At 38.1% G+C, this 27,795-nt stretch overlaps 1 protein-coding gene across 5 annotated transcripts in view; it reads left to right on the top strand.

The window, feature by feature from the left end:
* Positions 1 to 27,795, top strand: part of TMEM108 (transmembrane protein 108) — a 364,869-nt gene that overhangs the window by 215,829 nt on the left and 121,245 nt on the right. The window lies entirely within an intron of this gene.

Raw genomic sequence — 27,795 nt, 5'->3', positions numbered from 1 at the left:
TAATTAGCTTATTTCTGCCACTGAATTCTAATCCCTGAAACACAGATCATATCACCCTGTTTTCAGCCTGGTGAAATGTCACCACATTATATAGACTCTCTCATGTTCTTTTCTCCATGCATCCTATAAAACTGTGGGTTTGTTGCCCTTTTTTTTTTTTTTTATTAAATTTTTTATTTTTTATAAACATATATTTTTATCCCCAGGGGTACAGGTCTGTGAATCTCCAGGTTTACACACTTCACAGCACTCACCAATGTTGCCCTTTTTTTTAATGGTAAACTTGTTTGTTAGGAAAAAGGTTTTATAGATTAAAGAAGCAATGTCATTACTGAATAATTAAGTCTGCCTTGATGGGAGAGTGGATATTTGAAGGTTAAATCGGATTACACACACACACACACACACACACCCCACCCACCCCCCTACCCAAGAAGGGGAAGCAGGCTTTGCAGGAGGAAGAAACAGGAAATGAAAGAGAGTTTAGTAGATTAGGAAAGAAGCAAAATGTTTGTTGAGTTCACCTATGCTGATTGTATGCCCCAAACTTTGTGTAATGTTACAAGTCTATAAGATTTGAAAGGCTTTGGTTAAGTATTCCATGAGTCAGAGATCAAGTCTTATGCTAATGAGGCCCATCCTCCCAAGTGGAGCCTGTGTGAAAACTGAAGGGGTTTTGCTCAAACATTAACTGGATATCTATATAAATCACTGTCATAACAGTTTCATTGTTTGCAGCCTTGCCTGGAAAGCAAGCAGCCCAGCATAGGTATTCCAACTAGTTAGGAGGTAGGTGGTGGTGCCTCTTAAACCACCCTGGTTATTAGGTAGCTGGCTGTGGGAGTCCAGATTTGTAGAGCTGGGATGGTCAAGCACTGGGGCTGTAGGTCAATTAGTCTCACTTCAGGGAGTCTTTTTCACAATTTCCTAGAGATGAGGGGTCATTATGTATAGCACTTTTTTCTCAACAGGATTTGGTATTTAATAAAACCCAAGCTAACTTAAACTCTGGCACACATAGGCACTCAATAGCTGGTCTGTGTCATTCCTCAGCCACTTACTAAGTTACACTTGGATTAAAGCTGTCCACAAACAATATGTTTGTTTATTTGTTTGTTTGTTTTTCCAGTGTCTGAAACAGACTTGAGAACTACAGGGTCAATATAAACTTACTATGTTACTTTATTTAACCCAGCGAATTGAAGCTCTTAATTTGAGGGAAAATCCTGGTAGAGTGTTCTGGTTATATTTTGTTGCATAATAAACAACCCCCAAATTTTGTAGCTTGAAGCAATAGCAATCACTTATGTTGCTCAAGCACCTGCCATTTGTTTAGGGGTTGGTAGAGACTCCACAGTGTCTGGGATCTGGGCTGGAGGCTGGACCAGCTTAGGGCCCACCTAACGTCTTTTTTCCCTGAGGCCTTTTCATGTGACAAAGTGGGGCTTCTTCACAGCATAGTGGCTTCAGAGTAGTCAGACTTATTACATGACAGCTCATAGCTATAAGGCAGGGCAAAACCTACAGGGCTTGTTATGAATTAGGCTGGGAAACCCAAGAGCAATACTTCAGTCATACTGTATTGGCCAAAGGAGTCACTAAGTCCATCTCTCATGGAGGGAAGAGTTATTGGACTCCAACTCTCAAAGGGAAGAACAGTAAGAATTTTTAGTCCTCTTTAGTCTACTATTGAATTTGTTTAGAAAAAAATGAAAAAGCAATTACTAATGAACATGAATGAGTTTGTGAGTTGTCTTTGTCATCAGAGTCTGCTCACACTTGAGTGCCAAATGAGTTCCCAGACATCTGCTTATCAGCCTCCCTATATCATCTCATTCATTCTAAAGGCAAATGCTTCAAGATGAAGTGTTACTCAAGATGAGTAAGTTAAGAACTGGCCCATGGTGACCAGAAAGTGAGTGATGGAATTGGAATTCATACCCAGGTTTCTCTGACCTCTTTGTTCATGCCCTTTTTTTTTCCATCAGGCCTGGTGCCTCCACCACACACACAAAAGAGAAGTGGCTCTTCTGCTGTCCCTGTGGCTAGTTAGGGGTGGTTCTAACCCCTGATTGATAATGCTTGCATCGTATTAGTGATGTCAGATGGAGCTTAAAAAAAGAAAGAAAGAAAATCCAGGCTATCTCTGGGTTACTGCATCATAATCAATAGTCACTGGAGCTATTTGTGTCTGATAGGGGCCAAGGGATGCAGTCCTTGGTAGGCAGGGAAATTAAGGTCTTATTTTACTTTTGTAACAACTGACTGTGTCTAATTTGTTTTATTTCTTGGGCTCTATTTCACAGTACAGTCCTGAGTGTTTCATCCTGCCAGTTTTAGCCCTTTGGGAAAGTTTAACATATTTTATATGATACTTTGGAACACCTGAGAATTTGAGGATGAGGATGGTGATGAGAATCTTCACAGTTCTTTAAAAAAAAACAAATACTGCATTCATTTTTCTTTTTTATGTCATAAGGTAGGTGTGAAGCTAGTGCTAAGAATACCTGGGTTTTTGAGCTGCAGACCTGCGTTCAAATTCTAGCCCACTTAATAGGTGGCTTATATTAAATAAATTACCTCCATGGACCTCATATGTAAAATGGGATATGACCACCCTCTATGTAAGATAGTGTTGCGTGAGATAACACAGCACATAGAAGACCTGCAATAAATGCCAGTTTTCTTATTAGGCCTTCTGTCTAGAAGAGAGGGATACAACCTAACCAGGAGCTCGGCTGTAACATTTACATGGAACTTTCTGGTTCACAAAACATTTTCATAGAATTTGATCCTCAGAATACCTCAGAATATCAAAACAAATGGGACATTAATTTTCATTAATCCCATTCTGCAGAGAAGGAGTTGACATAATCAAGACTGCTTTTCTCAAGCCATATCACTTTTTTTTAATTAAAAGAAGTAATAATGGAAAGAAGGATCTTCACAAACCTTAAAGAACATGGCACTATGGGGAGGCACTGAGTCCCGAGTTAGCCAATCTGATCTCTTCCTAGGTGCTATGTACCATGCTACTTTATTGTTAAGAAGACTAAAATAATTATGGGTTTATGTAAGTAAATTTTTATATACCAATATCTATTCAAAGTTATTTGGATACTCAGAATTAAGGAGTGATTTAGTTAGTTAATTGTTGCTTTATACTCAGCCATTTATATTTCTTATATCATGCTCTGTATTATTGTTAATGCATCTTGCTTGCTGCTGCATACTCTGCATATAGTGGACTAACTTAAGTTTGGTCATGTGTCTGTCTTCATGGGTTGTTTCTCCTGATAAATGAGAAGAAATTTTTCCCTGAGAGTGAGGAGGGAGAATTGATGTAAATCATAAATTCAGGTCAGTGTAGGTCCAAACCAGTATTGACTCCAAAAACTTAGGCTCTTCTAGATGTTCCAGGCAATCATAAACATATTGCATTATGAATGCACATGAAATGAAGGATCTTCATCTCCCCCACCGCCTTTCAAGGTGTCTTTCCTTGCCTTTTACACTGCTTGTTCATAACCTCCCCAGAGAGTAACAGTGTGGCAGCCATGATTAAGGGCTTAGATTCTGCATGGACTGCTTGGGTCCAAATCCTGGCTTACCACAAATTCTTTTCCAAATGATTTTCACCCCTCCTTACAAAGTATAGCAGTTGAGTGTGCCTTCACTGCCAATAGCTATTAGATTGTCCACAACCCTTTGCAAATCTGTCACTCTTGAGGCTACTAAAGACTTTGCTCTTGAGGAAATAAAAGATCATGTCCTATTTAGTAACAAAGAGCAATTTATCAGTCTGCTGTTTCTCTCATGCTCCCACCAGTGGCTATAATAATGGTAATGACACATTTGGTCTTCAGTCAGCATTATGGAAATAGAGGAATCCATTTCATCAGAACTGCTGTTCAGTATTTTAGGCTGGATTATTCTGATTGGCTTTCATCAGTGTTTCTCAAACCTGACTTTTGACTAAAATCACCTGGAAAACTTTTAACAAATTCCCTTTCTCAAACCCTACCCTATATCAATTAAATCAGAATCTTTAGGGGAAGGAGTGAGGAGTGTTGTGACTGGGCATTAGATGATTCTAATAAGCAGCCAGAGTTGAGAATCACTGGCTTAGATTAATAATTTTAAACTTAGTCATGCAGCAGCATCACCTGAAGACTTGTTTAAACAGATTGCTTGGCCCCACCCCCAGAGTTTCTGCTTCAGTAGATGTGGGGTAGGGTCAGTAATTTGCATTTCTAAATTTCCAGTGATACCAAAGCTTTGGTCCTGGGACCACACTTTGAAAATCACTTTCTTAGACTTACGAAAGGCTATCTTGGAGCAGGAAGAAGCTTTCAGCTTCTCTGTTATCACTTGAGCTGCATAGTGGTAAAATGGATCTTGGAACAAAACCAGAGTGAGTTAGGAAGGAAGAGCAAAAGAGATCTTAGGGAATGAGCAGAAGCACAGTGTTGTAAAATTAGAAAGTGTTAGAATTTGAGTTTTTGTGTTACTCTTTAGGATACACTGGAAGTTAGTTTTTACTCTGTTTAAGCAATAACAAAGGCATGAAGAGTGGACTAGCTAGGATTAGAAATAAAGCAAAGGGAAAACACAAGAGGGGCCCTTGGCTCTATTTACTACAGTGGGTCCATTTTGGAACTTGATTTTATAAGACTATTTCTTCCCTGCTTCATGCTGGATAATTCTTTTGCAAATCAAGAAAAAAAATTGCAAATGTTCTCTAGGGAGAACTGGTTTCTTTGGTTCTGAAGGAAACATCATTCACACAGAAAAATTGAGGAAGTAACAATTTCAAATGTGACATTAACCCAGGAAGTTAGGCATACTGGGTCTTTAAAGGTGTCATGCTGACTTAATGTCTTTTATATTTCAAGTTGTGATTTTTAAATTTCTATAAGACAACAAACTCTCTTATGCAGATTAAACAAACCTTAATAAGAACTTCTCATTGGAAGTAATTCTAGTGAAGGCTGAGAAATAAAATATTTTAAAGAAACAATTTTATGACTTTTGAACACTTTATTTTTTTTCCAAGTACTTTCTATTACATGGTTGGCAGGAATGTAGATGAGGGAAGTCATGCTCACACTTAGGACAACAGTTGCCTTATGCGAATTTAAATGTTAACTCTTCATGAGTAAGTTCAGTTTTCTGTATGAAAACACTTTTGTTAAAAGATATGGTGGGAGAGAGCACAGAATTTGGATTTAAAGGCTGTACTTTGAGCTCTCACTTCTCTTACTAATTATGGGACTTTGCATAGAGTACTTAACCTTCCAGAGCCACTTCATTTTCCTTAGCTACAGTACACAGATGATGAGTATAATAATATCTACCCTGATGATTATTGGGAGAACTAAATGAGAAGGGTTTAAAAATATTTCATAAGGAATTCTAAACGTTGGTTACCATGTTAGTACTGTCCTTAAATAACTTCTCTTGTTGATATATTGCACTGTTGTTTAGCTGTTTAAAAATTTTTAAAAAGAAATGTGAAAGACAGTCTAGCATGTCCTCACCCAGATTCCAACTCAGTGGAATTTTCATTAATGCATGTAAGCCTCATTAGTGGGAGCTGTTTTAACAGGAGATTTTCTAACTTATCAGGATCTGGCAAAATTCTGGAAGATTGTTCTGAATAAGAGAAATTTGAGCAGAATTTTATAAATGAAGAAAGGAGACTTTTTTCCAGCAATTTCATGTTTGCGTTTTAGAAAATCTAATCCGAAATTTTTCTGAAATGTGTAATCATTGCCTTTACAAATTTGATGGACACTTAGAGACTCTCAGGCTAGAATCCAAGACGCTTCCAAAACCTAAGACACATTGCCTTTGCAGTGCTATCTGTCATATTTCCCCCTCCTGTTCTCTCTCCACTTGCTTTTCTTTGAGTAATTTCCATCACCAGACAGACTCGTTCTTCTCTTTGCTTTTCTCCCACAGAAGTTTTTGAGCCTTTCTTCTCAAGAGGAGAAATCCTTTATCTGGGCAGGCATCCTAACAGCTCCTCCCAAAGTAAGTCCTTGCCTTTGCTCTGACAGTACCACAGCACCATTCAGGGTACCCTGTGAACTGTGGCCGGTCTCACTACTCATTTGCTTCCTGAGCATCTTCATCAGTTTTCCCATCTATGAAACTATGACTGCCATAACAAGTTACCACTAATTTGGTGGCTTAAAACAACAGATTTTTTTTTCTCTGAGTTCTGGAGGCCAGAAGTTAGAGATCAAGGTGTCAGCAGAGCAGTACTTTCTCCAAAGGCTCCAAGGGAGAACACTTCCTTGACTCTTCCATTCTGATGGCTCCAAGATGTTCTTTGGTTTGTGAATGGATCACTCCAAACTCTGCTTCTGTCTTCACATGGCCTTCCCCTCTTCCTTATGTCTCTTAAAAGAACACTTCAGGGCACATCTGGATAATCCAGCATGATCTCTTCTCAAGATCCTTGACTTAATTATATCTGCAATGACCCTTTTTTTCCAAATAAGGTCATATTCACAGGCTTCAGGGTTATGATATAGGCATAACTTTTGAGAGACCATCATTCAACAGACTCTATCATAGTATTGCTGTTCTTCATAGAGTTGTTAATTTAAGTACGTGGAGCACTTCACACATTGCCCAGTTCAAAATAGGTACTCAGTAGGTTGTGATTGTGGGTCCAGGAGTGAGTATGGTATGAAAAAATGAACTATTCCATTTATAGAGCTTTTTGGAGCAGTTTTATCATAACATGAGGGCAAGAGAGAACTGTAGTTTGTAGTAAAGGGCTAAATGTTTAAAACACACACACACACACACACATACACGAGTGGTTTGAGCTGGTATAAAAGCTCCCAGGACAGTTTTGCATGGACCAAGTACTGTAGGGTTGTGAGCTTCAGAGGACATGAGGTACACATTGATGGTAAGCCCTCAGGGCAAGAATAGCTCTAGATGTGATTCCCATGTTCATCCCATGTTTTAATTGGTTGCAGACACAGAGAGAAACAGTGATTAGTACTCATAACCAGCACTAGAATCAAAGGAGATGATGAAAACAAGGCTTTTATACTTCATAAAGTGTTTTCCTATCCCAAATGCCTTTCATCATCCTGGCAACCCTATTAATAGACTTCATTTTTGTTGCTATGTTGCCATTAAAGGAATGGAAGCCCAAAGAACCCAAGTTTTGTGTTCAAGATCCTACGAGGAATTTGGACCCAGCTCTAATTATCTCCAAGTTCATATCTTTTCTAAAATGCCACAGGCTCCCATATTTTACCTAAGTCACAGTCCTTGCAATGGGAAAACTGTCAGACCCACTGAGGGTAGTTGCTCCATCTGAGTGTATGTTTCTTCTTGGAGTTTTTCAATTTTAGTCAGTGAACTCCAGCCTTTCCTTTGCAGTATACCCCATTTTGTTTTAGCAGGTTTGGTGGTTGGGTGTTTTTGTTTTTGTTTTTGTTTGTCCACCAACACCCATTTCTGGGTCTGCTTAAAGAATAAAAGTTTTGGCTCCCAAATCAGATATTGGTTGGGAAACATTGGTGTAAAGAAATGTTGCAACCTATTGAAGCAATGAGCCATTCCTTTTATAAGCTGATGAATCTGTAGTTCATTTAGCCTCATTATTTCTTAGTTAGAAAGCTCTGGTTGTGCCATCCTTATGGCTTTATTTTTAGAAGTCTTAGATTATTTTAGCAACTGTTAACAAGGATGGGAAAAGAAATCTGGCTCCCAGTATACATCCCGCTTGCTTCTTAATTTAAATTTGTCATTATCTACCCCTCAGAGGATGTTGCATCAACCCCTGCTACTGATTGAAAGCTATTACCATCACATGATTGCTGACAGGGCTGTCAGATGATAGAGGTGTTTCAGGATGCTGACAGTTCTCCTCCTCATCCATTTGTTTATTCTGGGTACCAGCTGAATGTGCAAGAGTAGATAGAGGTGGAAAAGACCATAGGAAGCATGGATAACTATGACATCTCTTTCACAGTGCCAAATGAAACATTAACGGTTTTTGTTGAGTCTGATGCTCTAGTCATAGCACTTATGTCTTTATTCAACAGCTGATGTGGCAGGAGGAAGAGACAGTAATGGGACAGCCCCATTGTTGGAAGTAAATAGAGATGACAAATTATTGGGCTGGATCAGAGCAACAAAAGGGCAGGGAATGGTAACCCTTAAACTGTTTCACTCATGCTATGGTTAATTATAAAAAAGCTTTGAGGGAGTTGTAGAGAGAAAACTAGAGTAGGGAACACTCTGAGCATGAAAGATGTGAACTGAAGTTTTTACTGTCACTTCCTGGGTCCTTACCACATCCATTCCTTCCCACATGCCCTGTTCCTGTTGTCACCTCCCTAACCCCAACTTGGAGACAGATAGTGCACATGGAACATTCTCCAGAATAGATCACATCCTCGATACTAGCCTTTCTAACAAGCATGTGGTAATATCTCATTACTGTTTTGATTCACAGTTCTCTAAGGATAGTAATCTTGAGAGCCTATTCATTTACCTATTAGGCATTTGTATATTTTCTCTTCAAAATTTTCTATTCAGGGGCACTTGGGTGGCTCAGTGGATTAAGCCTCTGCCTTTGCCTGAGGTCATGATCCTGGGGTCCTGGAATCAAGTCCTACATCAGGCTTCCTGCTCAGATGACAGTCTGCTTCTCCCTCTCCTGTCTGCTGCTCTGCCTACTTGTGTTCTCTCTCTCTCTACATCAGATAAATAAATAAATTTTTTTTAAATGTCTATTAAATTCCTCTTTCATTTTTAATTGAGGTTTTTTTTTTTTGCTTTTGAGTAGTTGGAGTTATTTCTATATCTTATCTAATAAGGATATTAATCCTTATCAGATATATGGTTTGCAGATATTTTTTCCCATTCTATAGGTTGCCTTTTCATTTTGTTGATGGCTTCCTTTACTGTAGTCCCACTTACTTATTTTTGCTTTTGTTGCCTTTTCTTTTGGTGTCAAATCCAAAAAAAAAAAAAAATCATTGCTAAGATAGATGTCAGTGAGTTTTTCCCTGTGTTTCCTTCTAGAATTGTTATGGTTTCAGGTCTTATGTTTAAGACTTTAATTCATTTTGAATTGATTTTTGTGTATGGTGTCAGATAAGGGTTACATGTATTTTTAAAATGTGTATTTTTCACATTCACCATTTAATCCTCATAACTATCTGGATAACCCAGTTTTGCCAAAGAGAGGGCTGTAACTCAGAAAGGTTATAGTATTTAAGGTCACACAGCTAGAAAGTGGCAGAGAAAGACATCATCTTTCTCTTATATATTATATGTATGTATTCTTCTGTAATACTTTTGAGTATAAGTTATTTTATTCTTCCATATGTTTAATTGAATCAAGTCTAGCATCATACTTTTTGAGCTTCCTGTCTTAGAAACTTAGGAGTTAATCATAGTTCAAAAGGGAAGTCCTCCAGAAACTCTCAAATGAGGAAGAGCCCTTGGCAGCAGTTTGCGTTTTGGTGCTGTTGGTACTGTTTGGTGTTGCAGTGATTGCTGTAACTTCTTGCTGACCAACATCACCACTACTGATCCCATGGCATCTCTTAATCTGACTGACTCTATTCTTCCATTCCTCAGGAAAGTCTTTCTGGCTCCAGTTCTAGCTGCCTTGTAGGCTTATCTTTTTTTGTTTGCTTTTTGGTTTTGGTTTTGGTTTTTTGTCTTGTCCCTGTCATTTTCTTTTTGTCTTCTTTTGTAATTGAGATATAATTAATATGTAACATTATGTTAGTTTTAGTTGTACAACATAATAAGTCAATATTCATGGGTTTGGGGTTTTTTTTTAAAGATTTTATTTATTAATTTGTCAGAGTAAGAGAGACAGAGAGCACAAGCCGGGAGAGTGGCAGGCAGAAAAAGAAGCAGGCTCCCCAGTGAGCAAGGAGCCTGATATGGGACTTGATCCCAGAACCCTGGGATCATGACCTGAGCTGAAGGCAGCTGCTTAACCAGCTGCGCCACCCAGGTGTCCCATGAGTCAATATTTGTATTCATTGCAAAAGCATCACAATAATCTAATTATCATCCATCACCATACATAGTTACAAAAAAATTTTTTTATGAAGACTTATAAGACTTACTCTTTTAGCAACTTTTAAATATGCAATATGGTATTAGTAACTATAGTCATCATGCTTTACATTACCTTCCCATGACTTGTTTTATAACTGAAGTTTGTATCTTTTAATCCCCTTTACCCATTTTGCTTACTCTCCACCCCTGCTCCTCTCTGGCAACCATCAGTCTGCTCTATGTATGGGTTTGGTTTTTGTTTGGTTCTGTTTGTTTTGTTTTGTTTGTTTGTTTAAGATTCCACATGTAAGAGCTATCATGGAGTATCATTCTCTGTCTGACATATTTCACCTAGCATAATGCCCTCAAGGTCTAATTGAAGTTGTTGCAAATGGCAAGATTCCGTTAACTTTTATGGCTGAGTAGTATTCCAGTGTGTGTGTGTGGGGGGGGTGTATCTTCTTAATCCATTTATTCAGTGATGGACACTTAGGTCATTTCCATATCCTGGCTATTATAAATAATGCTACAATGAAGATGGGGTACCATATGTGTTTTCAAATTAGTGTTCTCATTTCTTTGGGTAAATACCTAGAAGTGGAATTCCTGGATCATATGGTAGTTCTATTTTTTTATTTTTTTTAAAAGCTCCCTACTGTCTTCCATAGTAGCTGCAGCAATTGACATTGCCACTGGCAGTATGCAGGGTCCCCTGTTCTCCACATCTTTGCCAACATTTATTATTTCTTATCTTTTTGATAAGAGCCATTCTAACAAGTGTGAGGTTATCTCTCATTATTGTTTTGATTTGCATTTCCAGTGACTAGTGATGTTGAGCATTTTTCATGCCCCTATTGACCATCTATATGTCTTCTTTGGAAAATGTCTATTCAGATCTGCCTATTTTTAATCAGATTTTTTAAGAGATTTTATTCTGAGAAAGAGAGTGAGAGAGAGAGAGAACATCAGCAGAGTGGAGGGACAAAGGGAGAAGCATACTCCCTGCTGGGCAGGGAGTCCAGACTCGATCCCAGAACCCAGGGATCATGACTTAAGCTAAAGGCAGACGCTTAATTGACTGAACCACCTAGGTGCCACAGTCAGATTTTTTTTTTTTTTTGCTCTTATGTGAGCTCTTTATGTATTTTGAATATTAACCCCTTATCAAATCCATGGTTTGCAGTTATTTTCTCTATTCAGTATGTTGTCCTCATTTTGTTGATGATTTCCTTTGCTGTACAGAAGCTTTTTGGTTTGGTGTAGTTCTACTTGTTTATTTTTGGTGTGTTGCCATCGCTTTTAGAGTCAGATCCAAAATAACACTGCCAACATCAACATCAGGGAGTTTACCACCTATATTTCCTTCTAGGAATTTTATGGTTTTAGGTCTTACATATCATTCTTTAATCAATTTTGAGTTAATTTTTGTGTAAGGTATAAGATAGTAGTCTAGTTTCATTCTTTTGTATGTCGCTGCCCGTTTTACCCTCCACCTTATTTACCCAACACCATTTATTGAAGGGAGTGTCCTTTCCCCACTGTATGTTCTTGGTTCCTTGGTCATAAATAAAATGACCCTATGTGTGTGGGTTTACTTCTGGGCTTTCTATTCTGTTCCATTAATCTGTATGTCTGTTTTTATGCCAATACCATACCATTTTGATTATGATGGTTTGTAATATAGTTTGAAATCAGGGAGCATAATGCTCCAGTTTTGTTCTTTTTTCTCAAGATTATTTGAGGTATTTTGTGATTCTACCCAAAATTTAGGATTGTTTTCTATTTCTATGCAAAATGTCATTGGAATTTTGATAGGGATTGCACTGAATCTATAGATTGCTTTGGAGAATATGAACATTTTAACAATATTCTAATCCTTAGGCATAGAATATTTTTCCATTTTTTGTGTATTCATTTTCTTTCATCTGGCATAGGTCTTTCATCTCCTTGGTTAAATTTATTCCTGAGTATTTTATTCTTATTGGTGCAATTATAATTGTGATTATTTTCTTAATTTCCCTTTTTTGATAGTTCATTCTTAGTGTATAGAAACACAGCAGATTTTGTATATTGACTTTTGTGTCCAGCAACTTAACTGAACTCATTTATTCTAACAGTTTTTTGGTGGCATCTCTAGGGTTTTCTACACATAAAAACATGTCATCTACAAAAAGTGACAGTTGTACTTTTTTTAAATAACTGGATGCCTTTTATTTCTTTTTCCCTGCCTAACTTTTCTGGCTAGGACTTCCAGTACTATACTAAATATAAGTTGTGAGAGTTGGCATCCTTGTCTTATCCCTGATCTTAGAGGAAAAGTTTTTTTCATCATTGGGTATGTTGTGGACTGTGGGCTTGTTATATGTGGTCCTGAGCACATTCCATGTATACCCCCTTTGTTGAAAGTTGTTATCATAAATGGATGTTGAATTTTGTCAAATGCTTTTTCTGTTACTATTGAGATCATAGGATTTTTAGCTTTCATTTTGTTAATGTGGTATATCATGCTCATTTGTGGTTGAGCCATCCTTGCATCCCTGCAATAATTCTCACTTGATCATGGTGTACGATCCTTTAAATGTATTGTTGAATTCAGTTTGCTAATATTTTATTGAGGATTTTTGTAAATATACATATTTTTAAGCTTCAAAAATTATGGTTTTGGGGGTGTCTGTAGAGTAACATTCAATAATCTATAACTGTAGTACTCTGGCTGAGTTCTGAATAGGACTATAATAGATGATAGACTGCTGTGTTATATTCTTGGTATTACAAGTTCTAGTGTGCAGGTAGTAGAGACAGCCTCAGCAGGTGATCAATAGAATTTTCTAGGATATGTACAAGCCAAATGTCAAATAATTGGGATTTTTCAAGCCTAGTGCTTTTGGGGGATTTTACTCTATTATGGAAATTGTACTGAATAACAAATATAATGATTTAAAACATTATATGATCTCTAACTGTGGGAGTGGGAGTAGCCTTTAAAAATCCTCAATTCTCTCAACTCTAATTTTGCCAGTGATTCATTTAGATCACTTGGTTTCATTGTTTATGAAGCTTTCCTTGGTTGGCTGATAATCTTCTTCAAAAATGCGTTCTGTATTCCTGAAATTTGCTAAGAGAAGAGAATTTAAGTGTTCTCACCACACACACACACAGGTAAATGTGAGGTTATGAATTGTTTAATTAGCTTGGTTGTGATAATTATTCTACTATATATAGGTATTATAAAATATCACCATGTATACTTTAAATATATACAGTTTTTGTCAGTTGCACCTCAGTAAAACTGGGGAGAAGAGGCCAAATAAAATTTTAAAAAGTGTTCAAAAAAAAAAAAATGTACAAGGAGATTCCAGTATACTTCACCGAGTTACCCCAATGGTAACATCTGGCATCAGTATAAACCAATACCCAAATCAAAAAAGTGCTGGGGGGAGGGGGTTTGGGAGAAGGGGGTGGGATTATGGACATTGGGGAGGGTATGTGCTTTGGTGAGTGCTGTGAAGTGTGTAAACCTGGTGATTCACAGACCTGTACCCCTGGGGATAAAAATAAATGTTTATAAAAAATAAAAAATTTAAAAAAAAAAAAAAGTGTTCTGAATTTCTCCTGTGTACTGTTGTAGTCATTATAAGCATTAACAAAAATAAAAGAAAAATAGGCCTGATCTCATAGAGCTTTGGGTAATTCTAATAGGTGTGAGAAGTAGCTAATTGGAAATTTTTAAAAACTACATTGTAAACCTGGCTTCAGCACACCTCAGGGTCCTAAACATGTCATGTGAAGGAACATGAGTCATATCCCTATTAAAAAACATATAAAAGATACTCATTAAATATTTGTAGGTTGAATGAATGTGCCTAGAAAAAAATCCACCTGCAACAAAGGCAGCCAGTGAACAAAGCGATCAGTCACTGTTATGGGTATTAGTGGAAAAAAAATAGCAATAAGGCTAGCCCTGTTGAGAATTTCTAACTATATCCCTGCTCTGCTCTTGCAATTTGGATTTTGAGTCTATGTTATGTATGTAATATAAGTACCTCTAAGAGAATATATAAATAAAAATTTTTCTTGTGGGCAAAATCACCTTCTGGGAGCTAGCTGAAAATGAAAATTCTCTTGGTAGGAAAGCGTCTTTAACTAAGGGGGCTCAGGATACCTAGAGATGAACTTCAGTCAAATATGAGGTTTTAATAAGGGATTACCCAAAGCATAAAGAAACAAAGTAATAGTAAGAGTCAGCTAAAGAAGGAGAAGAATGAAAGAGAAGAGGGAGGATAGGGACATTGATTTAGATTGCCAAGACTTTTAGATATTGGAATTACCAGATACTGAACATAAACTATGGTATTCTCATTATCTACTGATGTTTAATAACCCCAGAATTCAGTGACATAAAACACCAGTTGTTATGCTCATGGAGTAAGTGGGTCAGGAACTCTGGATTTGGGGAGTGGTTTTCCTTGTTCCATGTTGCCTAGGTCCACAAGTGGATGACTAGAAGGCTGGAACAGATTAACAACTGGCTGCTGCAATACTCCGAAGGTTCATTCAGTTGTATTTCTGGTGGTTCCTGCTGGCTGTGATTGAGGCCTTAGCTGGAGTTATCACTCAGAACATCCAAATGTGGCCTCTCCATGTGTCCTGGACTCCCTCACAGCATTGTGGCTAGTTCCCAGTGCCTCTGCAGAGACAGGCAGAATCTATATCACCTTTTCTAACCTCGCCTCAGAGTCATGCAGCATGACTCCCACAGTGATTCTGTTCAAAAAAGAAATCAACCACAAAGGCTTATCCAGGTTTGGGAGAAATGAAGGGGCTTCACCTCTTGATAAGTGTTGTGGAGGTTCTGAAAGGGTATTTGGAGCCAGAAATACTGTTGTAGCCATCTTAGAAAAAAGACGGTCTGTTACAATAGGTAAAAATATTTGAACAAATAAAAGATAGAAATGGGGGAGAGAAATCTTGAGGTAATAAACTATTAAAATTAAGCAGTTAGATTTGAAAAAAAGAACTAGCTAAATCTTACATAACTGAAAAATGTGTGATTATTAGAATTTGAAATTCAGTGGATAGATTAAATAGCAATTAAATATGTTTTTAAAATAATTAATGTACTAGAACACAGTTTATTAAGTTACCTGAGGGGCACCTGGGTGGCTCAGTTAAAGCCTCTGCCTTCAGCTCAGGTCATGAGCCCAGGGTCCTGGGATCAAGCCCCACATCAGGCACTCCGCTCAGCAGAGAAACCGCTTCCCTTCCTCTCTCTCTCTGCCTGCCTCTCTGCCTACTTGTGATCTCTGTCTGTCAAATAAATAAATAAAAATCTTTTTTAAGCATCTATTGAGAGTATCATATGGTTCTTGTTCTTTCTTTTATTGATGTGTTGTATCACATTGACTGATTTGCGGATGTTGAACCAACCTTGCAGCCCTGGAATAAATCCCACTTGGTCGTGGTGAATAATCTTTTTAATTTACTGTTGAATCCTATTGGCTAGTATTTTGTTGAGTATTTTCGCATCTGTGTTCATTTCTGCAAAGAAGACATCCAGATGGCCAACAGACACATGAAAAAGTGCTCCATATCACTCGGCATCAGGGAAATACAAATCAAAACCACAATGAGATATCACCTCACACCAGTCAGAATGGCTAAAATCAACAAGTCAGGAAATGACAGATGCTGGCGAGGATGCGGAGAAAGGGGAACCCTCCTACACTGTTGGTGGGAATGCAAGCTGGTGCAGCCACTCTGGAAAACAGCATGGAGGTTCTCAAAATGTTGAAAATAGAACTGCCCTATGACCCAGCAATTGCACTATTGGGTATTTACCCTAAAGATACAAACGTAGTGATCCAAAGGGGCACGTGCACCCGAATGTTTATAGCAGCAGTGTCCACAATAGCCAAACTATGGAAAGAACCTAGATGTCCATCAACAGATGAATGGATCAAGAAGATGTGGTATATATACACAATGGAATACTATGCAGCCATCAAAAGAAATGAAATCTTGCCATTTGCAACAACATGGATGGAACTAGAGTGTATCATGCTTAGCGAAATAAGTCAAGCAGAGAAAGACAACTATCATATGATCTCCCTGATATGAGGAAGTGGTGATGCAACATGGGGGCTTAAGTGGGTAGGAGAAGAATCAATGAAACAAGATGGGATTGGGAGGGAGACAAACCATAAGTGACTCTTAATCTTACAAAACAAACTGAGGGTTGCTGGGGGGAGGGGGTTTGGGAGAAGGGGGTGGGATTATGGACATTGGGGAGGGTATGTGCTTTGGTGAGTGCTGTGAAATGTGTAAACCTGGTGATTCACAGACCTATACCCCTGGGGATAAAAATATATATTTATAAAAAATAAAAAACTAATAAAAATATCTTTTTTAAAAAAGAGAAAAGAAAAGAAATTATCTGAAATAGGAGTGTCTAGGTGGCTCAGTTTGTTAAGTGTCTGCTTTTGGCCCCAGTCATGATCCTAGGGTCCTGGGATTGAGCCCCACATTGGGCTCTCTGCTCAGCGAGAGCCTGCTTCTTCCCCTCCTCCCTGCTCATGCTCTCTGGCTATCTCAGATTCTCAATCTCTCTAAAATAAATAAATAAAATCTTTGAGGAAAAAAAAAAAAAAGAAATTACCTGGAATATATTGTGGAAAAATAGAAGGTAAAAAATGTGAGTGATTGAGATATCTAAGATAATATGAGAAGGCCTAATATATGGGGTTCAAGAAAAAGAGGCTAGAGAAAATAAGGGAGAATAAATATTTGAAGATGTAATAATGCAGAATATTTGCTAGGATGTATGAAAGGTGTGAATGCTCAGATTCTGGCAATACTGTGAGTCTTAAGAAAAAATAAAAAAGAACTCCATACCTGGATAAATAATAAAATTACAGATAAAAAGATGGTCTTAAAAGCAGCCAGTGGGAAAAGTTACTTAGAAAGGAATAACATTTAAACTGACAGTTGACTTTTCATCCACTCTAGCATCCAAGGGACTGTGAAATAATATCTTTAAAATGCTGATAGTTAAAAAAATAAAAAATAAAATAAAACACTTGATACTGTCAACTTAGAATTAAGGATCTAATAAAACTATCTTTAAAGCATGAGAGCAAAATAATGTTCAGATTTTTTTTAATAAAACATTTCACAGATGGACCCTCATTTAAAGAACTTCTGAAAAATGTGCTTCAGGAAGAAGAAGATTCTTCTCAGAAGAAAGGTCATCAAAGAAATTAGTAGTTTTCTATATTAAACAAAATGTCTAATTATAAGGTTAAAGAAAAAACTAAAGAAATATACTGGACAATAGTAGCATATAAATTGGAAGGGGTTGAACAGAATCAAAGTTAAATTAAAAACTAAATTCTTGGGGCACCTGGGTGGCTCAGTGGGTTAAAGCCTCTGCCTTTGGCTCAGGTCATGATCTCAAGGTCCTGAGATCGAGCCCCACATCAGGCTCTCTGCTCAGCAGGGAGCTTGCTTCCCCCCCCACCTCTCTCTACCTGCCTCTCTGCCTACTTGTGATCTCTATCTGTCAAATAATTAAATAAAATCTTAAAAAAAAATTCTTACAGTGTGTGAGAAGATGGAAAATACATTGTCAGGTAGTCATGAAAAAATTTTAAGAAACTGCTAAAGAAATAGAAATAAATTCCAAACAGAGCAAAAAAACTATTGAAATAAGGAAAAAAATACAGCCCAAAGGAAGGCAATAAAGAGGGGGAAATAGACATAAAGTTAGATAAATAAGACAAGATGAAAGTAAGTCCAAATATCAGTAAGCACAGTAAGTATCAGTGGGGTAAACTAACCAGTTAAGGGCTTCACAGCTTACTTTAAGAGATTACTGTATGTTTAATGTAAAAGAAATGGATAAAATGAGAAAGGAAAAGTATGGGTCATTCTTGCCTAAGAAAATAATTATAGTTGACTTGGTAGGAGAGATCATGGCAATCATCAGGCCTGCAAAGGATATAATGCCTACATCTATTACCCCTGTTTTCAGAGTGCCTGCAAGGACACATTGTGTTGCCTTCTGGTTTATTTCTTGGATAGAGGTTGGCAGGAGGTCTCCATTGATATCCCATTTGGGGCTTTCTTAATATTCATGACCGGAGACTGCTACATAGCACCTGTGTTATATAACAGCACCTTTTTTTTTTTTTTTTTATGACCTAAGGTGTCACAGTCTCATGAGTAATGAGGTGCTTGTGGGAGTTAGTGAAGGATTGATTGTAGACTCTTAACCAGTCCACAGTTTGTAGGAGATGAGGTGCCATCGTAAAGAATTAATCAAAGTGATGCGTCTCTGTTGCTATGGACAGATTACACTCTAATTCTGTCTCTGAAAGTTTATGACTAGTCTCTGAGTCGTTAAAAATGTATTTTTAATAAGCCTTGGAAAAGCAATTTATTTTTGCATGGGTTAAGCATTGCTCATGTCCAGAAATTTTCAACAAATCTAACTCCATTAAACCTGATCCTCCCAAAACAAAATCTAAAGCAATATTATGTTTCCCCCTTTGAATACAGCAAATCTACCTGTCATCTGTTCACTAATATCTTAAAGCTTGGGTTGGCCAATTAGGTTAAAGTTAGAAAACATAGATTTGCCTCTCACCTTTTCCCTCTCTATGAGAACTGTTATGAGTAAAGGGAAAAAAATGGGTTGAAAATCCTTCATCCCACTAGGTTTGGGTTTGGGATTATGATTAAGTTGTATATCTTAACTGGGCAGAGTAGATGTTGACCAGTTGTAAATTTTGATTCCTGGTGATGAGGAAGACAAATGCAGGGACTTTTCTTCCAGGCAATGATATGCTTACTGGGTACACAGCACTGAGTTACACCTTTTGAGAAGAAGTCAGAGGCCCAGATATTTTTTACCAAAGGAGTAGCTCTAGCAGGGGTTGTTTCATGTGTTTCCTTTAGGGACCTTGAAGGAAAGGTAGGACAGGGTTCAGATGCTCCTGAGTCCCGTGGTGAAAATATTATTCATTACTCCACCGTCATTTCCTATGAAGAAGGACATTTTGTGAAGGCAAGAAAGTACAGTAGGTAGGTCTCCAGAACCAGCTTTGGAAGACCATATGGTGGTCCCTGACCAAAAGTTGATGGCTTCTGGGTCCTGCCTACTTCTTCTTAGTATAAGTGGATGAGCCAAAGTGATGGAAGTTCAGAGTAGTTCCTCAGCTATTCATGCATTTCTTTCTTGTCTCTGAGGCAGCTGCTGCCATCTCACCTTCCAGTCCCTGCAACCCAGGTGCAGAGGTGCAGCCCCAGCACCCCAAAGACACTCTGCCTTCTCCAGCATCCCTGCTGCTGCTCTGCTCCATCCTCTTCAGGACCTCTCCCTCTGTGGTACCTGTCTTGAAGAGTCTGGGGGAGAGAGCAACATGAGCTCTTCATCTAGAGTGGGAGGGGAATCAGCCTAGGGACCAAGAAGAGAGAGAAAAATGGAGAGAGCAAGGGACTATAAAACATCTTTTCATGCTATGAACACAGGGCAAAGCATTGTGCAGTGATTTTTTTGTTTTTTAAGAGGGTACAGTTTTTTTTAAATCTTCAAATGGCATCTATTTAGGGAAAAAAAGCTGGTATCATTTAAGCCTCTTGGACTAAATTTGGAGTATACAGAGCAGTTTCAGGATTAGCTGATTGTTAGTACAGCTGAGAAGGCACTAAAACACACTCTTTCTGTGCCAACAGACCCGGGGACATGTCAGGAAATGGAGACTGTAACTTTTCTATTGTCTTTTGAATTACAGGAAAATATGAAATCCTCAATTATTCATTTGCTGTGTTTTCAGAATTCTTCTACCTGATTTTTAAATTGCAAGTGCCACAGATGCTGGTAGTTGGAAGCAGAAATTGCATTTTTACCAAAGAATCATCTTGAAATTTTTCTAGCAAACATTATATTCTATACATCAACTTATTACTCATGTTTAATCTGACTAGAGGAGGTGAGGAGCAAAACCAAACTTTGAGCTAAACAAAACCAAATATTGTGCTAAATTAATTTAACCTTTAATATTGCCATTTATGCTTTATTTTTATGTGTTCAAGATGTCAGTTTTGTTTTTGTTTTTTTAATGAAGTGATTATGAGCTGTATAAAATGAAAAGAGCTTGCCATTTATGTTTTGATTTAAATCTTGGTCCTGCCATTTATTAGCTGCCTCAGTTTCCTCATCTGTATATAACCTACCATGTAGGGGTTTATGAGGATTAAGTGAGATTATTTATGATAAGTTCCAAACACAATACTTGGTACCTAATAGATACCAAATAAATAGTGGAAATCATTCATGTAGCTCTCTAGCAAGGGATCTGAAATTTACGTGGTTTAAGGTTGGATGAGAAACTTTGAAGAAAAAGAGAGCATAATTCTCATTTAGACAGAAGACTGAATGGTACCCTGGTGAGGTCAATGCCCAGCCAGCATTCTGCAAGCTTTGCAGTTGTCAATGAGAACTACCTGAGAATTAAACTCTGTTCCTTTTTTTTCCTTCTAAGGACTCCTTAATCTCATAAATTGGATTGGAATGTCATTGACACTTCTTGAGGCCATTAGATATAGAAAAATATCATGAATTTTCTAATCCTGGCTCTCGGTTTGGGGGACTTTGGTTTATCTCCTCACTTATTAAATGGAAAAAAAGTATAACTCCTCTTCCAAGGTACAGTGAAGTAGCATATGTAAAAATGGTAGCATAGTGACTGATTCACGGTGCCTCATGCCGTGTTCCTTTTCTCACCCACCCCATCTCCCCCACTCACCTCTGGTTCCCCTTTCATGTTGGAAAATCTGCTGTTTTCTAACAGGTCATCTCTCACTTTTGAGTAGCTTCTTTGTGGTGTCAGGGCGTGTTAATGGAGCAACCCTGGAGCAGAGAGCCCTGCCAATCACAGATGTGCCTTCTGGAGGACCTGATAAACCCCTCTGAGAGTCTGGAGGATGTTTTCCCAAGAGAAAACATTTATTCTTAGAGCTGTTGCATAGGAAACAGTGGGCTGATCTCGGCTTCAAGTGATTTACAATTCACTGAAAAAATGTAGAAAAATTTAAATGTAAAATTGAAAGAAGAAAAATGTATACACATATGTATAATATGGAGCAGGCTCTTGTTAATGATTTGAGGATAATTCCTTTGTAAAGCTATACTAGCTTTGTTAAGCTAGTCTTTACAGGCCTATAGCAATACATTAATCCTCACATTTTCCCTTGGTTTAATTTTCAGTACCAGGCTGTTCTGATAGATAGCTTTTTAATACAGAATAGTAATGTTGACTAACATTCTTCCTATTCACCAATGAGACCTTCATGGCACTTATTATTGATAGTCGAAGTCTTACATAATTCAGTGTTGTCATCTGTCTTGGCACTTTAATAAACATGGTCTGATTAGTTCCATTTGCTTCTAAGCTTGTAGTCTGTGGTGAGATCTCATCCTTTATGATAACTGTGTTTTGATGACAAAGAAGTGTTTTTGTTCTTCTGAAACTCTTTTGAAGGACTTCTGGAAGAATCTCTCTCTCCCCCATGAATACTTGAGGAACTACTGGGCAAAGCCACTGAGAAGTAGATAAGTCTGTAAGTTCTGGACTTGCCACCCTCCTTGGCTCAGCTGTATATTGCCTATAGAATGCAAGCCCCAGAGCTTTCACCTATTTATTTAAGAAGCAGATTATTCCCATTATGCAGATGAGAAAACTGAGGCTCGGTGAGGTTAAATCATATGTCCAGGACCAAACTGGCTACAACTAAATAATAGAATTTTAAACCCTGGACTCTGACTTCAAGTCCAGTGTTCATTCAGCTGTTTCACATTATCAGTTGGGGAAAATACATGGGTTATCAAAAAGGAAACAATGAGTTTTGCAACTGGAGGAGAAATGTATTTGAGCCCTACTACAGTACCTAGTAGCTGCTAGTAGGGACAATTTAGCATAAGGGGCAAAGAAATTTTCCAATGTTTAGAGAATGGGTGTGATTCTTATAAGACAAGCCTTGGAAAAATGGATCTGGCACCTGAGTCCTTTGAGTGCCCCCAAGTGGTAAAGGAGACAGTTCCTGAATTGGCACAGTGCACGTGGATGCCCACAGCAGACTCTCCAGGGTGTGAATAGGTGAATACCTTGTGGAAATAGAGCCCAGAGCCAAGGAGACTAAGAGTTGGTTTTGTTGATACAAGGGATTAGTGAGACTCTCAGCATAAGTGGAAGCCACTAAACCAATTTACCAAATCAATGTATACTTTGAGCCAGCTGTTAAATGTCTTTGCTTAACACCTAGCTTAGTTCAGAAGTTCATATTCAGTAAAGTATTTTCTTGCTTGCCAAGCCGCTAACATGTGACTATTTTAGACTTTCTTATTTTTAGTAAGAATTTTAGAGGTCTATGTGCCAGGGATCATTCTTCATAGTGAATAAGATCATTAAGATCTCTGCCCTCTTGGAGCTTACATGCTAATTGGGGAGCCCATACAATATAGAAATTAAACATTAGCAAGATCCTTGCTATGCAGAGATCCAACAAGATTATTGTGATAAGTGTGACTGGGTAGCTAGTTTGAGTCATTAAGTGTTGAAGAAAGGCATCTCAGTAGGTGGCATTAGGCTAAAATCTGAATGACAGTGGTGCCTGGGTGGCTCAGTCTGTTGAGCATTCAACTTGATTTCACTCAGGTCATGATCTTGGTGAGGTCAAGCCCAGTCTTAAGCTCTGCACTGGGCGTGGAGCCTGCTTGAGATTCTCTCCCTCTCCTTCTTTTCCCCCAATCTTGCATCCCCCCCCCCCAAAAAAAATCTGAATGAAAATAAAAGTCCTGCTCTGCCAAAGTAAATAAAAAGGGACATTCTTGGTAGAGGGAATAAAGGGGAAAGGCCCTGAGGCGGGAATATGTTCAGGATTGTTGACGAACAGCTAGAGGACCAATGTGTCTAGAGTATAGTAAGTGAATACACCAATGAAATAAGATGAGGTATACAGAGGGTGAGCAAGAGCCACAAATTTGTGTTTTATTTTTAATGTAATGAGCCATTGGAGAATTCTGAACAGAAATAACATGACATGCTTTGTGTTTTGAAAAGATAGCTGGCTGCTTTATGAATAATTGACTGTTGGAAGTGGAGGCAGGGTGACCAATTAGAAGGTTATTATAGTAGTTAGGCCAGAGATGGTGATAGCTTGAACAAGGGTGGTAGTCACAAAAGTGGGGAAACAAAGTCAGAACACATCTTGGAAGTGAGTCAACAGGATTTGCTCATGGATTGGATGATATGGGGTATGGGAGTCACATTTAATCAACTCTGGCAGGCAACAAGGTAAAACATTCCCTGACCATTAATTATATAAGCTACTTGTCCACACTTGAGTTGATTAAGAAAGGGATATGTGAGTCTTTGTTGAATTTGGGTGCTGATGGCAAAAACTGCATCATCTCTAGATCTTGGAATAGTTTGAAAAATGGACAGTGAGAAACAATAAGGAAGTGGTAGTTGTTTCATTCATTCATTTATTGACTCATTCGTTCATTCATTCATCAAATATTTAATATCTGTTAGGTGTAGCTGAGTTCTTAAATATATAAAAAGTGAGAGCTACTAGGAAGCTTGCATTCTTGTGTCCTTGCAGGAATCTTCTCAAATAGCACACCTGGAAGTTACATCTTTGGATTGATATTTCTGGGAACATTAACCCAGTTAATATCTGCAGCACACATAGCAGCCCTTTCGTTTTGGAGTTGGTTGTAGTCATTCTATAGCAGGAACAACTTGGACCTTCTTAATGCATTTTTTTAAAAGAATGCTGGCAACTCAGCTCTTCCTGACTGAGAATCCATGATTATTCTCTTCATGCTCTCATTTACCTCTTCTCACCTACTCATTCCTAAGACTTACTTGTATATGGGGGCAGAAAGTATTAGTCTTTTCCTAGAAGTATATAAAGGGTGCATAGAATGCCTTGCTTTTCCCCTCACACAAGATTCAAGCTGCATTAATTTATCATTGAATATTTCCATTTTAAGAAGCTGTTAATTTCAGTAAGTGTTGATGGAGATTTGAAGCCCAAACATTTTAATGAAGTCATAAATCTAGAAGCTAAAGCAGCTTTCTTCACATGTCTTCACACAAAATTAATCTACTGGATAGAAGATTTCCTACAGTGTTACAGCGCCTGTTTTGGGCAGACAAAAATACTCCCAGCTTGAGTTTTAATAAGCTACGGTTGTTGAAGTACAAAAGTGATATAGAGAAACTCTGTAGTTCAAAGTATCAGTCATTGCATGCCCTTTTGCTCCTCCCTTCAGATTCTAGCTTTGGTCATACCTGACCCGAAAGTTGCACATATCAGAGGGGGAGCATCACTAACAGAAGTCTGTTTCATTAGTTTAACCCTGCGCTTTGCAACTGCAGTAACCAATGTACTTACCATTCAGATCAGGCCCCAGTTAATATCCAGCCTTTGCTCTGCATTGCTGCATGTACTCATCTTTGGAATCCTGCAGCTATTGCCTCTAAGTGTTGAAATGAGAAAGTGTCCTATTTATGGACTAAATTCTCCCTGATATTTTTTTCAGTTGTCTGAAAATACTCTTGTTTATAATCTCTTACTTATGCAATTTTCTTGGGCTCAGTGGGTCTCTGTTTCAACATATTATATCTGTTCTATATAGTATCATGTATTATTTAAATGCATTTATTATAAAATGGGACATGCTCAAGCTGTGCAAATTGCTAAAAAGGTTGCCCTCTGGGCAGATTTTCTTATGAACTACATAACTCATGATCTTTTCCACTTTCTTACTTTCATTTACAAAGCATCCTAGTACCAGGTATTACCACAGTAACATAGAAAGATTGTTCAAAAAAAAAAAAAAGGAAAAAGACAGCACTGAGCTTTCATCTCCCATGGTTTAGGTTTCTCTGAGCCCACCAACCAAGACAGAGGGTCTGGGAAAATCAGGAAACCCTATCCCCATTTCAGTCATTAGAAATGAGTGTTGTGGGGTGTCTGGGTGGCTCAGTTGATTAAGCCTCTGCCTTTGGCTCAGGTCATGATCCTGAAGTCCTCAGATCAAGTCCCACATCAGGCTTCCTGAGTCTGCTTCTCCCTCTGACCCTCTCCCTACTCATGCTCTCTCTCTCAAGTAAATAAATAAAATCCTCAAAAAGAGAGAGAGAGAGAGAACTGAGTGTTGAAATACTTACGGATTTTGAGTATTTGGTTCCTCAGATATCTATCTAGTAAGTGCTTACTGAGGGTCAAGCCCTACTGCCTGCTGAGGATGCAAGCAGGAGGAGATGTTGTTCCTGCTTTAAAGAACTTGCAGTCCAGTAATCATGTCCCTTTCACATAACAGAGTTGTTTTGCAAAAATCTTGATGAAAAGTCCAAATAGAATCCCTTTTCTGCCAGGCATCTTTTTTCCAAATCTCCTGAGAATGGCCTCTTGGCTTATTATAAAACAAATTTTCATTCCAAATACCCTGCTAATGTAATTACAATGAGAACCACCATATGAAATACTTAAACAAGCCTTCCAATGTTTTAGAAGTTCTCCTGCTGCTATAGGTCATAGAGATGGTATATAAAACTTAACCAATTGCTTTGTCCTGACCCCTTGAGTATACCCCCCAGGTAAAATGGAGAGCACTTAAAACGAATTCCAAGCAGTGGTTAACTGGAAATGCTTGTAGTTTCTTGGAGAAAAATAATCAAAATACCGTGGTGGTAATTTAAAGGGAATGGATTGGAATGACGAGAAATTAGCTGGATTACATTTTTCTTCACAAACAATTAAATAGCAAGGAGCATTTGTGTCATCTGAAACTAAGTCATTGCTTAAATATGCTTAAATATGTGCTACCTTCGAAAGTTGCTTCAGTTCTTTTGATATGTTACATATGCTATTGTTTACTACATTATTATTCTACCCTAATTATAGTTCAAATAAATCCATTTAATGGTAAGAGAATCAAACTTATAAGTGTAACAGTGAGATTTCTTCATGGATCTGAAAGTGTCCTAGCTCATAGATGGGCTCATGATTTTTCTGAGTTATTAAGATTAACCTTAACGAATATTCTCTGATCAGAAGAACAGATTTGTTGGTTTACTGGGCACTTTATAATCTTGTGTTTTTGTCTCCCAGAGGATTTCTGTGAAATTGATCCTTTCACTTAAATTCAAAAATGACTCATTTCGTGTAGTATTTTGGGGGTGAATAAGAAAAATCCTCACGAAAACAGAACATTAGAAATTCTTAATATTTGACCTCCCTCAAATCCCTGAACACTGCATCCTTGCTGTTCAACTCATTGGAAGGGTGAAAAATTCTCAGAGTGGGATTACTTATAGATGCCATTGATATTAAAAAGTAATATTCACTAGTTTGGCATGAATGATGTAATTAAAACTCAGTCTCTGAAAGGATGGGCTTTTAAACATCAAGGGCCCAAAGTTAGCAATGGAAGAGTGAGGACACAGGTAATCTTCAGCCTGAGTAAATCCAAGCCTGCAGGCAGCATTTGAGCAAAATGGAGAAGTTAGTCAGTCATGCTGCCCTTTTCCAGACCACACAACCACTGCTAAGAGGGCAAAGGATAAGACATCTGCTGCAAAAGTCACATCCAGTTTAGGAATGATTATTTTCTTCCTCCCAAGTCTGAGGTAAGAGCAGTTAGCTCTGCTGTTTCAGAACAGTTATTTGATATGTCCATGGTGTGATCCGCATCTCATTCTACAAAGAGGATAATCGGTGATTTATAGAGTATTGGGTTCTGGAGGTGAAAATTCTTGGAGATTAGATACTCAACTTTAGAGAAGTAGATAACAATATTAATTCACCCAAGAAAAGCTATGATTTAGGCTGTTTTCCATGTTGATATTGGATTACGTTCGCCATCCCATTCTCTTGTCCAAATTGCTCATGAGCAAGAACCTCATTTATAGCTGCTTGTCTGTGACTAGGGATTGATTCTATGAAGTTGAAACTATGACTTTCTCAGGGGGAAGCCAGCTGAGATTGAACTTATATCCACCATTTTCTAGCAAAGATAACATCATTTCCTTTCCAAGTTGTCATTACATTCTGTTCCTTTCTGCTTTGGGTACAAATCATCACAAAAAGAAACAGTAGTGATGTTTTAAGCACACATCCTGGCTTTTAAAACAGTCCATGGCTTTTAAAACAGTCCATGATATGGGTCTAAATCTGTTTGGAGAAAAAGATGAGAACATGAATGTGCAAAGTACTTGCAACAGACAGAACTGGACTTGATGATTATCTGTAATACAGGTGTGTCAGTCAGGCAACTAGGAAGCAGAAATGATGTTAGATGATAGTTCAAGCAGAAAGGGATTGCATATAAGGCGTTAGGTGCTTATGAAACCTCTGGAAATCTAAAAGAATAGAAATCAGGAACTATGAGGTCCAAGGACACGCCACAAATAGCAGCAATCCAGGGGTCAGGAATTATTCCTTTTGGACCCCAGGAACTACCACAATCATCTGTAAGCACCAACAAAGCCATAGCTAGGATACTGAAATGCTAAATACAGCTAGCTGCCTCACTGCTCCTCATTCGGAGGAGGACCCGGCCTGCCAGCATCTGTAGAAGCAGGACAGTGACCTCTTGCTTGCTTCTGTCTCCCAGGTTTCCTACAAGAATGTAGTACACATCTAGACACTGCTATGCACAGTAGT

The sequence above is a fragment of the Mustela putorius genome, unplaced genomic scaffold, assembly GCF_011764305.1.
Source record: "Mustela putorius furo isolate JIRA1106 unplaced genomic scaffold, ASM1176430v1.1 tig00003834_pilon_pilon_pilon, whole genome shotgun sequence".
Classification (NCBI taxonomy): Eukaryota; Metazoa; Chordata; class Mammalia; order Carnivora; family Mustelidae; genus Mustela; species Mustela putorius.
This window is presented reverse-complemented; position numbering and strand designations above follow the sequence as displayed.